At 47.3% G+C, this 15,377-nt stretch overlaps 1 protein-coding gene across 2 annotated transcripts in view; it reads right to left on the bottom strand.

Annotated features, from left to right (window-relative positions):
• Positions 1 to 15,377, bottom strand: part of ASIC2 (acid sensing ion channel subunit 2) — a 1,001,679-nt gene that overhangs the window by 608,509 nt on the left and 377,793 nt on the right. The window lies entirely within an intron of this gene.

Here is a 15,377-nt window from a genome sequence, read left to right as displayed (position 1 = left end):
AGAGGAGCCCACACCCCAGGGGAAAGGGCCTGGACTTTCTCTGCGGGGCACAGGGCACTACAGAAGACATGGAACAGCTCTCTCTTGAAGTGCATGCTGTCTTACCTAACAGAGCAGTGATGTCCACATAAAAGCCATCAGGGCTGAAAGGCATCTGAAGATCATCTGAGGCGATCCCCTTTTGTAAAGATGAGAAACTGAGGCTCAAAGAGGAGGAATGATATTAAAGCGAACGCTCCAGGACTGCATGTCATGGGGGCGGTGGAGAAGCTTCCTACATTGGGGATGAAGCCCCGGATCCCTTTTGTCTCAAGCTTCTACAATCCCCACCCAGTCCACTGCACCCACAGCAATAGCATGCCCTCCCCAGGAAGGAGCAGAGCCCTGGTGGCCTTCTCTTCAGGGAATTAATTCCCACGCATATTTCAGTAGCCACCTAAGTGCTTCCCTGAACCTAGCTCATTATCAGAATCGCTTGTGGGGCTTTGTGAAGATGCAGATGAGCCAGCTCCATCCTCGGAGCCGGGAATTCTGTGGGTCTGGGCTGAGGTCCCTGCATCTGTGTTTTCAATAAGCTATTTATTTCAAAGGCGCAGGCTTCCAAGAACATGCCCTTTGTGTCTCCCACCAGCAGGAAGCCCCCTTATGTTTCCCCACAGTGGATCACAGTTACTTGGCAGTGTTTGCTCTGCTTGTCTTGGGAGAGCACATCTGAGTCATCTTTAAAACTCACCCCCACCCTCCCAGCACCTAGGGCAGTATTTTTTACATAACAGACACTAGACTAATACTTGATGCATTAAAATGATTGCGTGAGTGAACTATTGGGTGAATCAATAAATAACGGTAATAGTAATAGCTACTATTTTTTAGTACTTACTCTGTGCCAGAAACGGCTAAATATATGTGCTATGTCCTTCATTTTTTTAAAAAAGATTTTATTTATTTACTCATGAGAGACACAGAGAGAGAGGCAGAGACACAGACAGAGGGAGAAGCAGGCTCCATGCAGGGAGCCCGATGTGGGACTGATCCCAAATCCCGGGGTCATGCCCTAGGCCAAAGGCAGGCCCTCAACTGCTGAGCCACCCAGGCATCCCGTGCTATGTCCTTTAAAAATCTATCCCTATGAAGCAAATACTATTATCTTCGGTGTGTAAATACTGGAACAAAGGGTCAGAAATATCAAGTGACTTGTCCAAATTTTAAGAACCTGCAAATTAAGAAATACATTTTTAAGTGAGCCGGTGGATGGATGGACCGACGATGCCTTCCGAGGAACTAGAGCCTCCAGAGCAAGATTGCTCTCTTCTGTCCTCTGCCGGCCTAATGAGGTATAACAGAAAGAACACAAGCAAGTCTGGCTTCCTTAGAAGGGTCTGGGCCGTGCTACCGTCTTAATCCTCTTTTCATCGAATTGATCATCTTTCCACCTGAGACCTTCTTCCTGCCCAGCATCTCTCCGCAGACCAGCTTTGGGCACCATTCGGTGCCAAGGGACATCCCTGTCCTTGAGCTTAGTAGGATCCCTGTGGCTAGTTCCACCTGAGTTTGTCCTAAAAAAGCATGAGCTCAGAGTCTGGAAGTCCCTTAAAGACCTTCCTACCTAGGGCTCTTGACTAGGCTCCATGGATGAGTTTCAGGGCATCTCAGTTTCACTTGTTTGGGTTTTATCTATTCTCTGGGGATGAGGAAGAGTTTTCATTAAGATCTCTGAGTTATGAGCCATGGTGCCTGGTTTAATCCCAACACACACACACACACACACACACACACACACACACATTGTAGAGGTGATGTTGTCACAGCCCAGGAGGAGGAAGGGGTTGGCCCAAAGAGGGTCAATGGGACTTTGCTGAAGCTCCTGTTGCCCAGTCCATAGCAAACCACTGCACCACATACTCTCCCAAGCCTATACACCTTTCTTTTCCAAAAAGAGGCCAGATTTCAATCAGGATTGTCCTTTCCCAGGGTGTGTGCTTCCTGGAGGCTGGAGGAGGAACGTGACCTTGTCTAGAGAACTCTGAACTAGCACATGGGAGCGGCTACATCCAGCTGGTCCCCCAGAGCTGATGAGAACTGAGTGCCCACACCTAAGAAAGTATGAGGCCAGTGGGCACCCCCAGGGGCTGCTCCGAAATCCCTCTTATGATTCATAGTCACCTTGGGAAATGGTTGGCACAAATGAGGATCTCTCCATTTCACAGATGGGGAAACTGAGGCCCTGAGAGATTAGGTAAGTTGCTTGGAGTCTCACAGCTAGACAGAGGCAGAGCTGGCCAGCCCCTTGGCTCAGTGCTTTCTGTCTACATGCAAGCTGGCTCTGGGTTTAGTGTGGTCCATGTTTGAGCAAGAATGTATGTTCAAAGGCCAGACATAGATTACCTCTGCAATCAGTTCTTCCCAGAAATATCTTGAACAAGGTAGTACAGCAGCAACTGAACCTGGATTATCTCCTGCGTATAGCTAGCATAGGAAACCTCCTTCCCGCAGAGATTTCAGGTCGCTCACTAGCCATGACTCCTGGCCCCTGACCCCAGTCCCAGTATTTCTCCCTGCAGTCCCTGGCCTTTCTCTTTCTCAACAGGTGATCAAACTGAACACACACAAACCCACTTTTCAAAGGAAAGGAAGAGAAGGAAGTACAATGAATTAACTACATTTGGCATCCCAAGGACTAGCCATGGCCATGATCTCATTTTGTCATTTATTAATGCTTCTGCTCATTTACCAGATTTCCTGATGATCCGCTTGCGGGTGCCAGGCTCTTTGTCCTGGGATGCAGCCATGAATGGAGTTGCCGCCCTGCCCTCACAGAGAGTAGCTAGACAGACAGACAGACACTAAGAACACAAGCTAATATAAAGGTAGCCAACAGGATTCCAGATGGAACAATGTGGGGTGGGGGATGGGGCAGGACCTACATGGATGAGAGACCCTTTACACGGAGCTATGAGGGCTGAGAAGGACCCAGGTGGGTGAAGGCAGAGGGAGCAACAAGTGCAAAGACCCTGAGGTGTAGTTGTATGTGGTCTAGCTGAGGAGGAGGAAGAAGGCCAGGCCACAGCTGAGGCAGCAGCATGACACATGGAGAGGACGCAGAAGCTAAAAAGGGAGATGCAGGAAGAGACTTCGTGAGCTTCGGAAGAGTCCAGATTTTAGCTTTTAGAATAACCTGGGGGGTGGTGTATTATTATTTCTGCTCCCATTTTACAGTTAAAGAAACAGAGAATAGCACGTAATATATAGGGGAGTACTGGGTTTAGGATGGGTTGCTGTTTGGTGGGGTACCTCCCCTGATGCTTGGAAGTGCAGTGTGGGTGGGGGCAGCCAGCCAGCAGAGTAGCCCCGGACATCACTCTGAATGGAGGGGCAAGGCTAGGAATGTGCTAGAGGATTAAAGATAGGAGCCCCCCCACACACCTTGGGCTTTCTCCTCTGCTCTCTCTGGAGCAGTTGGAAGACTTTCGTGGGAAAAGAGGTGACTATCCTGATGGTCCCCATTGCCGGACCAGAGAAGGTAGCAGGTAGGTCACTGGGCTGTGTCTACTGCACTGGCTTTCCAAGTATCCAACCCAAAGGGAAGTGGTACCCACAGTATCCACAGTGAGGGGAGGCTTGATACCCTAGCTCTGGGGAGGGAGCTCATCTATAGACTGGCAAGACTTGGGTTGGGAGTGCAGAGGTTTGCAGAAATGCACTGGCAACACAGCAGGGCTGAACCTCAGGCAAGCTGCAGACACTGAGGATAACTCATACCCCTCATGCATGTTCCCAGAGCCCCCAGAGTCTCCTTCCACTAGAGAAAGCATCCAAAGACTTCCTTTCCCCCCTCTGAAGAGTGAGGGCTATGTTGCCAAGGCAAGAGTTCGTGCAGGGCCACCATTCAATCTCCTGCTGGGAGCCAGGTGAGAAACATTTCCCCAAGGCCTCGGGAACCCATGGGTCTCATCCCCACCCACGATGGTGCATTGAGCCAATGGGACCTGGGCTCTGGGTCCTGTCCACATGGCCTCTTCTGGCTGCGGTACTTGGTAGTTTACTTGAAATGTGTCATTTGTTTGGATGTGTTTTCCCCTTCTAAATATATATTAGCTTTTCTAATTTTGTATTTAAGAGGGCTTCCCAAATTGTCTAGGCTTTAGCAGTGGTTCTAAAATCTCTGCTGCATCTGACACTCTGACCCTCCCTTCTGCTTACATGCTCTACTTCCCTGGCTTCTGTGGACAGAGTTGCTCCATTGATCTCCTGGATAACACCAGGTCACATTTCTACAGCGTTTACCTCACGTCTGGCTCCATTCTATCTGCCCATAATGACCTGTATTGTTTAATCACCACGATAATATTTTAAGGTGGGTGCAACCATAAACCTCATTTTTACTGATGAGGAAACTGAGGACAGAGAGGTTAAGACACTAGCCCTAGATCACACAGCTAGTAAGTTGAAGAACTGTCTGCTGTTAGCTTTTAGCTGGCACCTCTCCCCACAGCCTCAGGCTTCCATGTGTCCAACCATTCACTGGATATTCCACTGGCCACAGACTCAGCCTCTTTAGATGGAACTCCTTTTCAAACTCAGGACTGGCCTCTCCTGCCTGTCTCTCTCTGTCAGCTTCTGGCACCATGAAGGGGAAGGTCTATTGTGTTCTTCCCTGCCTTTGTCTTGGCATATAAGCATTCCTCTCCTTCTCAGGAGAACCACTCCTCTCTCTCCCTCTCTTTCTCTCTCTCTGTCCCTCTCCTTTTCTCCCTCCTTGTGTTTCTTTTGAGCTGCCATCCTAGAACCCAACCTCCAGCCACAGCGATGGGTCCAGGGACAGACAGGGTTCTGGGACCGGGAAATCAAGGACATCATATGCATGGACACTTTCTGCACTGAGATGGTACAAACCTGGGGCTACTCACAGCTGGAGGTGCCCTCCCAGACTGACAGAGGGTGAAAATGAGGCCAACAGAGATGCTGAGATGAGACAGTAGAAAAGGAACATAGAGAAGCATGTCACACATGTCCTAAAGTCCCTGATACCAGTGGGGCCCCTGGATGTCCCACAGAGATGACTAATTTCAGTTGGGTTTCTGTAATTTGCAACTATCCAATCTGACCCCAAACTAGGAAACTTATGGCCGTTCTTGTCACCTCTGTCTCCCTCATGAGGCAGCCTATGACAACCAAGTCCTATCCATCCCCATTGTATCTGGTTCTGGCCCCCTTGCATCCAGGATCACTGCTGTGCCATGTCCAGGCCACCATCAATCATTACCCAAGCTGTCAGCATGATTTCCCCTAAGCAGCTCTCTCCAACCCAGCCTCCCCCTTTCTACCAGACAGAGCTATCGGAACACACACACGGGCAGCCAAGTCCTTCTGAGAGCATTTCAAGGCTTTCCCACCATTTTCCCATGATGCCCAAGCTCCTCGGAACAAAAGATGAGGCCCTGCATGGCTGGAGGACTGGACTGCCTCAGCCTCGGGCTGTTACTCATGTTGTCCCCACTTCCTGAAACACTTGACCTTCCTGACCCTTACTTTCTCATCTATATAAGGTTGAGCTTATACAAGGTGACCTCTATAGAACGCTATGATTCCATAAATAGAAAGCCAAATCGACAGGTGATTACTTCAGTACATCTTCACGACTGGATTTTTCTAAGTAAGGCGCTGGAAGGGATGAACTTCTCTTTTTCGTTTCCTATTCACTCCATATTCAGGAGATCTGTGTGTGGCCTCTAGAAATCACATTAGATAGATCAATTAAAAAAAAAACAATAACAGAATAATTTTCATTTCCAGTCTTGATCATCTGAAAATGTTAATCTCTTGCATTTTCTCTTGGCTGAATGCCAGAGCCAAATTAGATTTATGAATTTAGCATGATTGCAAGTTAACAGATAACTCCATGTTCTGCTGAGCCAGTGCAAACCTTTAATGTTTAATCAAGGAGTGGAATTAGGAGTTCAGTATGCCTTGCCTGGGATATTTTAAAAAATGAAATAGGAAATGCCCCTAGTCTTTTTTTTTTAAGATTTTTATTTATTTATTCATGAGAGACACAGACACACACACACACACACACACACATACACCACCGAAGCAGGCTCCCTGCGGGGAGCCCAATGTGGGACTCTATCTCAGGACCTGAGGATCACGACCTGAGCCAAAGGCAGATGCTCAACCACTGAGCAATCCAGGTGCCCCTAAAGTCTTCTAACCAGAGCTAACTTCTAACCTGTCTAGCCTGCCAAGGTTACTCTCAGCTGATGTGACTTTGGAGAATATTGCTTCTGGAGGGAGGTTGGAGTAAACCCCATAGGCCCGTGGAGGCACTTCAACATCATCGCAGAGCCCTGTTCCACTGCAAGGGATAGGATAGTTGGTGTATGAGTTTTCTGGAGCTGAAGTAGCAAAGTACCACATGCTGAATGGCTCAAATAAGAGAAATTTACCATCCCACAGTTCTGGAGGCTAGATGTCTGAGTCCAAGGTGTGGGCAATGTCATACTCTTTCTGAAGGCCTAGGGAAGCATCTGTTCCAGGCCCTTCTCCCTGCTTTTGGTAGTTCCTTGGCTTGTAGCAACACGTCCACTCTTCAGGTGGCAATGTATGGGTAACTCTGTGTCCAAATTTCCCCTTTTTATAAGGACACCAGTCATGTCAGATTAGGCCCATTTCTATATGACATTAGCTTAACTAATTTTATCTCCAAAGACCTATTTCCAATTAAAGTTACATTTTGAGGTCCTGGGGAGTGAGGAGATACAATTCAACTCATAACCCACAACCCGTTCGATCCTGATGGGAAAATGTTTGAACACTCAGCCATTTGCATGTAGACTTCACTTCTAGTTTTTTCCACAAGTCTAGGTAATTGTTTTTAGAGTTTCTGCTAATAATTTTCTATACCTTTTTCACTTATAACCTTCTAAAGGTTATATAAAAGGCTCTAGGCTACATTAACTTAACCTACAAATTATATAGCTTGGTATCTTTAAAAGTAAAATGCTGGCCTAAATCTCCAGAAAAAAGCAGAAATGTCAGAAAAGCTGGTGGCTGCCATGGATTTCAGGAGTCTAGCCCTATCCCACTGGGAGTTCCTTTGTAGTGGCTTCCCCTAGAACTGGCTTCTCAAGTGCAACGAGAAACAACTCTTTAAATGCATTCAGATATCAGAGCAAATAGAAATGATGGTTCCTCTTTGCAGAACACCATGAAATATTGATATGTGAAGCTAAAATGAATATAATAAACATATAATTGCCTGCTAAATTGGTCATTATCTTTTCTAGGTTCTGATTTTGACAGGAAGCAGCAGGCTCCAGTGGTTTCAGGGGAAATTTTTTTTCTTAAAATTGAGGAAATTATATTCATGTCATTTTCAAAATTATTGTTGAAAAGATGTCCATGATCAGATTTCAGAGGAGGAACAAATTGGTCCACGTCAGGAACACCAGCTTCTCGTGGGAATGCCACCACATACTGTACCGAGTTGGAAAATAGATCACAGCAGGATCCTGTAGCAAAGCCAGCCATTGCATGAAGTCTGGGGCAGGGGACAGATCCAAATGGTATTGTCGTATCCAAGCAGGGCCAGCAGCCCCTAGATTTTCTGGTCTGTCTTACTCCTTTGCCCAGGCACCAAAACAAGTTTTTGAGGCATCAAAGTCTACCAGTCTGACCTTGCCCTTGTCCTCATTTTCCACTTCCTCCAGAGGTCACAGTCTTTCTCTGAGGAGTGAGGCATGGCACCCACCTATAGAGCTTGGCTTTGTCTCTCTCCCCAGGGCAGAAGATGCCACCTGCTACTGTCTACATGGATAGAAAACAATCCTTCACCCCTAGCTTGGCCCCAAGCAGGCTCCCTATCTACCATGACCCCCTCCCATGTTGTGCATGAGGATGAATGGCTTCCCCCCAACCCACCTCCCACCCCTCCATCTATCACCAGCTGCCTGTCTGTGGCCTTCGCCAGAATCTCCAGCCTTCCCCCGGTGAATGCTCCGGAGACCCCCCTCCAATTCGTGTCTCTTGCCTGAGCTCTAAATTACCCTGACAGCTCGTCCTTGATAAGGAACGGCTGAAGATCATGTTTCCCATCAGGGGTTGACTAGCTCTGAAATACAAAGTCCAAGACTCCAAAGTGCTGGCTGTCTCCTGGAAAACAAGGAAGGAGCCTAACCAGCTGGGTGGTGCTTACTTGAATTATAAGAGAAAGGGGCTGGTCGGGTTGGTCTTTTTATTCATTTGAAGAGAGCTTATCAGTCCCTTGGTTTCAGTTGTGCCCTTCCTGGTCATTTGTTCCATAGCTGATCCTCTCAGGATTCCAGATAGCAGAGTTCTTGGGTGGTATGGTCCCATCTGTCAGATGAGTAGACTGAGGCCTGGAGATGGCACTCAAGCCAGATGCTCAATAGCTGTAAAAGGGCCACAGCATCTGGGGCAATGCCCATGTCTCTCTCCTGGCTAGGTCATATAAGGACCAGGTGGATAGGAGGTTGTGATGATTTGTTTATCCTCGACTGAAAGACTGCTGCTCTCTATCAGGGTGGCAGGCACATTGAGAGCCATATGATGTTTTGAGAGTGAGTCTCCCACTTGAGACTGAATCAAGGCTGTTTTCCCACATGACTGCCTTGTCAATTTGGTTCCGACCTCAGAACAAGGAGCAGGTCCAAGTCCTGGGCTCCAGTGGGAAAGCTGGGCTGGGGCTGAGCAAGAGCGGGGTGCTGAGGTTTGTTTGCTGGCTGCAGCAGAGGGTCCCACGATGGTGTTTCCAGGGCTGAAGGGGTGCGCAAAGGTAAATCCAGGCAGGAGAACCAAAGTCCACAAAGGCCTGGACAGGTAGGAGAAAGACAACAGAACTGAAGAGAGACAGGATGCCTCTGAGCTGTAGATTAGATGTTGGGGATGAAATCAGGGTAGAAAGGTACAGGTCACTGGAGTAGCGTGTGTCTGGTGTTGTCAGAACATAGGTTTCATCTCTTACACTGCTGCTCAGTGTCTTGGCACTGCCTATACCTCTGGCTTGAGGAGGACCCTCGGCTCACCCTGGGGGAGGAGAACTATGATCAACTAGTGATGTCTGCCATGGGTACCATGTTGGGGAGGGCCCACACACATTGAGTGGCAACCATCTCTGGCCAAGAAAAAAAGCTTACATTTATGATTCCCATCCAGTTCAGTTGGACAAGTATTTATGGAACTTCTCCATGTGCTACACATGAAGGTCAGTCCCCGGAATATAGAAATAGGCAAAGTGCTTTCCTAGTCTTTGATGAGTTCCTGTGGCAGTGTGAGAGGCAGACACATAAAGAAAGTGTTTAACAAAGTAAGCTGGAGATGGACGTAGACACAGGGGTCCTACACCCAACCTGGATACCAAAGAAGGTCTTCCAAAGGAAAACAATGCTGTGCACACCATGACCACGCCCCTGGTGTCATGCCCCTGATTAGCTTATAGTACAGAGCAAAGATGATGAATGCCATTCTCATGATTAGGTTACGGTATAAGGTGAGGGTGAAGGGATTTTACAGATTAAAGTCCCAAGTCAGAAAGGGAGACAGAACATAAAGACTCCTAACTCTGGGAAATGAACTAGGGGTGGTGGAAGGGGAGGAGGGCGGGGGGTGGGGGTGAATGGGTGACGGGCACTGAGGGGGGCACTTGACGGGATAAGCACTGGGTGTTATTCTGTATGTTGGCAAGTTGAACACCAATAAAAAATAAATTTATTATTTAAAAAAAAAAGTCCCAAGTCAGTGGACTTTAAGTTAATCAAAAGGAAGGTTATCTTGGGTGTGCCTGATGTAATCATTTTTGAAGGGAGTATAGACTTTAGAAGGGGGTATAGGCTTTCTCCAGAGGCCAGAGATGCTCTCCTGCTGCCCTTGACAAAGCAAACCATCCTTTTGTGCAGAGGGTCATGCAGCAGGAAACTTTAGGAGCTAACGGAACAATCGTGGCTGACAGCCCACAAAAAAAAATGGGACCTCAGTCCTACAGCTGTAAAGAGATGAATTCTGCCGATAATCTGAGTGAGCTTGAAAGTAGATTTTTGGGGTGCCTGGGTAGCTCAGTCGGTTAAGTGTCCAGTTCTTGTTTCAGCTCAGGTCCTGACCTCAGGGTCCTGGGATTGAGCGCCTTGTTGAGCTCCCCGCTCAGCAGGGAAATCTACTTGTTTCCCTCTCTCTCTTCTCCTCTCCCTGTTCACATTCTCTCTCCCTTCCTCCCTCTTTCTCTCTCTCTCTCAAGTAAATAAATCTTTTTTTTAAGTGGATTTTCCCCTGTCTAGTATCTAGATGAGAACACAGCCCTAAGCCATACCTTGATTACAGCCTTGTAGAACCCAGAGCCCAGACCCAGCTAAGCCAACTGGACTTCTGATCCATGGACACTGAGATCATGAAGGCATGTTGTTCTCAGCCCCTATGTTTGTAGCAATAGAAAACTAATGAGAATGTCCAAGCTAGAGAGGGGAAGGAGTAAGCCAGGTGTAAGTGGAGGCCAGGGAGAACATTTTTAAGTCCAAGGAATCATGGACAAAGGCCATAGCATGAACAGTTAGGCAAATGGGACTCCCAGGACAGCAAGAGTTAAGGCTGAGAGGAGATAGGTCTGAGTGGTGGGGAACCTGGGGGACCTAGGTCACCCTGCTGAGGGTGGGCAGTGGGGACATTCTCACAGTGGCTGAGTCTATTCCTCTCTGGATCACTGCCACATGCATGCCCCCCTCTCTAGGGAGGTGGCCCTACTCAGTTATCGGCTCACACAGTAATAGCTCTGATATTCTGATCAGTGAGGATGGCCCTCCAGCCCTTATCTTGGCCACAGTTGACAGGGTCTGAGTTAAGGGCATCAAATCTTGAAAGCAGATCTGAGGAGGACATTTCCCAACTGGAGATTAGGCCTAGGCAGCTAGAGCCTCAGGCCATTATTGGACAGAGGGGACAGGACTGGGGTCATGTCAGTGGAGTTGCATCAGGAGAGGACAGGGGTTGGAAGAGAAGTCCAAATGCAGTCTAGCTGACATTCTCATGAACGACTGAAGGGAACATATCAGGCTTTGGGGTCAGATGACCCAGGTGTAAATCTTGGTTCTCCTACTTACTGTGTGTCCTTGGATGACTTGCTTAACCTTTCTGGGCCTCAGTTTTCTCATATACAGCAAGGACAAGAGGAGTGACTTCTTCTTAGGATTATTGTGAAAACTGAATGGGATAGCATTTAAAATACTGAGTACTGTACCAGGCATATAGTAGGTGCCTAGTCTGAGTTTTTTCTTCGCCTTCTCTAGGTTCACAGTCCATAAGCAGAAGTGGGTCAGTGCCAGAGAGTTTTGTAGCAGAGACCTAGGGAGTTGGAATTTGGAGGGATACATTCAGATGGGTACTGGGTCACCTCCTCAAAGAGGGGTGCATTTAGCCATGAGGAGGATCGAAATGAGAGAAGGGACAGACATGGCAAGCCACCGCGGAGTACTACCCAGGACAATGTTTCTCATGCATCGAGATAGATTCTTGCAACTTCTGAGTCATGCTGTCTCAGCCTTATTCCCTGGGAAGCTGAGACTGCCCTTCCCTCCTGCCCCCCACAGTCCCCCCACCACCACCACAATGGACCTCTTTCCTTGGTATTGTGGAAGAGAAGACAGGGGCTCTTAGACAAGGCTCTCCTTCCCCACATGGCCCAGGTCACTCAGATCTCTTTGCACTCTGCTTTTCCCCTTCAACATGGCTCTGGGTGGCAGGTGCCAAAGGAAGAATCCAGATAGCTTATGGGCCATTTCCTCTGCAGCTGAACAATAACAGAGGATAATTATCCATTGAACGTAGTTTACTGCATTTGATTTCAGGTCCTGTGCCCAGGTATGGTCACAGTCTGAGCCTCCCTAATGACCTGGAGAGCACAGCAAAGGATGCAATTATTCTGTTTATTGAGAATTAAAATAAATCTGGTCAGAGAAGAAGCCATCCGCTATTTGGCTTTTCCCAAAAGCAATTACCTGTAATTTTGCTGCTTCAGAAAAGAGAATCACTAGTATTTGAGGACCAAAACCATTACAGCAACCTGAGAAGGCCCAGAGGAGACTAATCATCACATTTTTTTTCTCAGAGCTCCGTCAACCTCACTTCTTTTGGATTTGGGCTCAATTTATAGCCTATGCAGCCCTCTCAGATGCAGGGAGGGGGGAAAGTGTGTGTGTTGGCAGAGGCATGGGTGTTAATTGGAAAATTCTGCAACCACCTTTATCAAAGGCGAGGTGGCCCCCTGGCTTATTAGTTCAAATAGTTTCACCTTGTCCAACTGATATGTGTTCTGGTTCTGGCAACTTCTTATTGTTTTTGTGTATTTGTATGTGTTTAAATTAAAGATGCTAACAAAATAGGGCAGCCCTTGTGGTCCACTGTGTGTTAGGACCAATTGCAAGGTGCGTTGCAAGTTAGTTTTTACTACTAATGGTAAAAATACTGATGGTTGCAAATAATTTGCTTAAAAAATAGATCCCAACGGAATGGAAATCATTCTGATAATATTATTACATCCATTCACCCACTCACCTGTGAGATACTTAATTAGGTGGGAGATTTAAGGTTGGCCTGAGAACCAAGTCCTAGGAATGGCACAGAAGCCAAAGCCTGTCCCATCCATGCTGCATGCTCCAGCAGGGAGCCATACCTCCTGGACTATCATTTATGGTCACTTTCACGGGAACAAAGCTTTTGGATTGAATAACTTTGAATGGATATCTTGCTTCCTTCATCCTCCCACCCGACCATCCAAAGCTATTGTGTCCAATATCTGAGTACATTTATGTGATAGTATTCCACATATATACATCATGATATGTGTGAATCATTCATTATCTCTCCCTCCTCCCCAGTTGCTATGGAGCCATTACCTCCAGTTCTTAGCTAGAGAAATAGGGATCTGGAAGTCCCTTTGAATGACCTGTACTTTCTCAGGTGTCTCTGTGGGAAGCACCTGACCACCCACAGCAGCAGGAAGGGCAGTAACTGACCTGATGGTGTTGAGGATGCTGTAGTTGTTGGCACCTGAATATAAAAACAGCGGGCTTTGTAAAGGGGCTCATGCTGAAGACAGGTCTGATCACACATGTAAGTAAAATTGTAATGGAGAGATCTCAAAAAGCAAAGAGAAGTTGCTTCCTCGTAGTATCTGGAAAGGAAAGTGGCTGAGACCCTTGGCTTAAAGAGAAACCCAAATGAATGGAAATCTGCATCTCCAGTTTTTGTGTTTTCCCAAGATTACTGAGCAGCAGCTGGGTTTAAAGTGGGGAGAAGGGAGCTAACAGCTAGGGAGTGAACCAAGTCCAGTACTTTATAAATTTCTAGCAACTCTAAGATATGATTCTATGACAGTGGACACTATTTCCTACCCAGTATCCTTTCCTCCCTTCCTCCTCCTTAGTGGAGTTCATGTGACTTGCAGGAAGCTGACTAACCTCTGGCTGCAGGAGTGAAATGTCACTGCTCTAAACCAATGATAGTTTTCCTATCCCTTTTCTACCACTGGGTTCAGAACCCAGGCTTACCCAACCAGGGCATGACAATCTCCCAGTGAATGCTATTGGCCCAGAGTGAACACATGACTTCAGCTGGCCCAATCAGACTAATGGAACCATCATTTATCCCAGGTTATTCCCATAGGATGTAAACCAGACAGCATTCTACCTTCTGTCTCTACTGGTGTCCTTTTCAGACCACCTGAAGAGCTGGTCAGGACAATATCGACACCAGGAATCAAGGGGACACAACACAGCCAGCGCTTGCTCTACCACAGGACTGCCTTTCACAAGAATACATTCTTTATCATTAAGTCAGTTTGAGGACGGATTCTACCAACAATCTAGAGCATCCTAAGCAAATATGATTGGTGCCACTCCTCTTCTTGAAGCAGAGTATCCTTGAGTGGTTTTAGGATTAACAGTCCTCAAGTCAAGTGACCCTCCCTGGTCCAACCTGCTGAGAGTTTTCAAGGATGAGAAGTGAGGGAAGAGAATGCAATGGTTTAGAACAAAGCTGGTTGCCCAAGACCGGGGCAGTTTCTTTGGAAAGGAATTTAGGTAGAGCTGGCTTTCCAAATCATATCTACCATGCCCAGTTGGAAGGGAACTGTCCCTTTCTTTCTTTCTTTTTTTTTTTTTTTTTTTAATTTATGATAGTCACAGAGAGAGAGAGAGAGAGAGAGAGAGGCAGAGACACAGGCAGAGGGAGAAGCAGGCTCCATGCACCGGGAGCCCGACGTGGGATTCGATCCCGGGTCCCCAGGATCGCGCCCTGGGCCAAAGGCAGGCGCTAAACCACTGCGCCACTCAGGTATCCCGAACTGTCCCTTTCTTATGGTATTTTCCACCCCGGGGTCCTGTTCCACCTCTGACACATTTTTTAAAAGTAGGTTTCATGCTCAACACTCAAACTCATGACCCTGAGATCAAGAGTCGCATGCTCTACTGACTGAGCCCATGGGGTGCCCCTCTTCTGACACATTCTTTTTTTTTTTTTAATTTTTATTTATTTATGATAGTCACACAGAGAGAGAGAGAGAGAGAGAGAGAGGCAGAGACACAGGCAGAGGGAGAAGCAGGCTCCATGCACCGGGAGCCCGATGTGGGATTCGATCCTGGGTCTCCAGGATCACGCCCTAAGCCAAAGGCAGGCGCCAAACCGCTGCGCCACCTAGGGATCCCATTGATACATTCTTAATAAGTAGTGACCTAGGGGATGAACGGAAGAATGTGTACACCTATGCTTTACCCACGAGGCCCTCTTTGTCTCTGTTACAAGTTCTCTAATCCTGTCTTGTCCTGCCCTTCATCTTCTCAACAATATGCTAACTGGAGCTTTCCTCTCATAGGTGTAAAAGGGAAAAGAACCTCAGCAGTGTTTTAAATGTCAGGTACCAGCTTGTTAGAGAGAACGTGAATAAACCCATCTCTCTGCTATGGTCCCAAAGTGCCGTCTCTGAAGAAAGAATCAGAAGCTGTTGTAACAGATGGTATTTCTGATATGGCCTCCACCCCCAGCTGGGGCCAGTTTGTACCACCTCCTGGTCTATGAGCCCGAGTCCCCCAGAAGCACTATTTTAATTATACTTACAAAACAATGCTGAACCAGTGACCTAATAAGTAGAAAATGTGCCTACCCTGTGCCCCAGCAATTCTGTTTCTAGGTCTCTACCTTAGAGAAAGTCCTGCTCATGTTTAGCAGGAGGCCTGTATAAGGGTATTCACTCCCATACTGTAAGAGAGAAAGATAGAAGGAAATAAACTTGAGGGCAGTCATTCAATGGAATAAAATGAATGAACTAGCTCCACATATCAACATGGATGGGTCTCAACACTGGGTGGACAAAGTAAGTG

This window comes from Canis lupus, chromosome 9 (assembly GCF_011100685.1).
Source record: "Canis lupus familiaris isolate Mischka breed German Shepherd chromosome 9, alternate assembly UU_Cfam_GSD_1.0, whole genome shotgun sequence".
NCBI lineage: Eukaryota > Metazoa > Chordata > Mammalia > Carnivora > Canidae > Canis > Canis lupus.
This window is presented reverse-complemented; position numbering and strand designations above follow the sequence as displayed.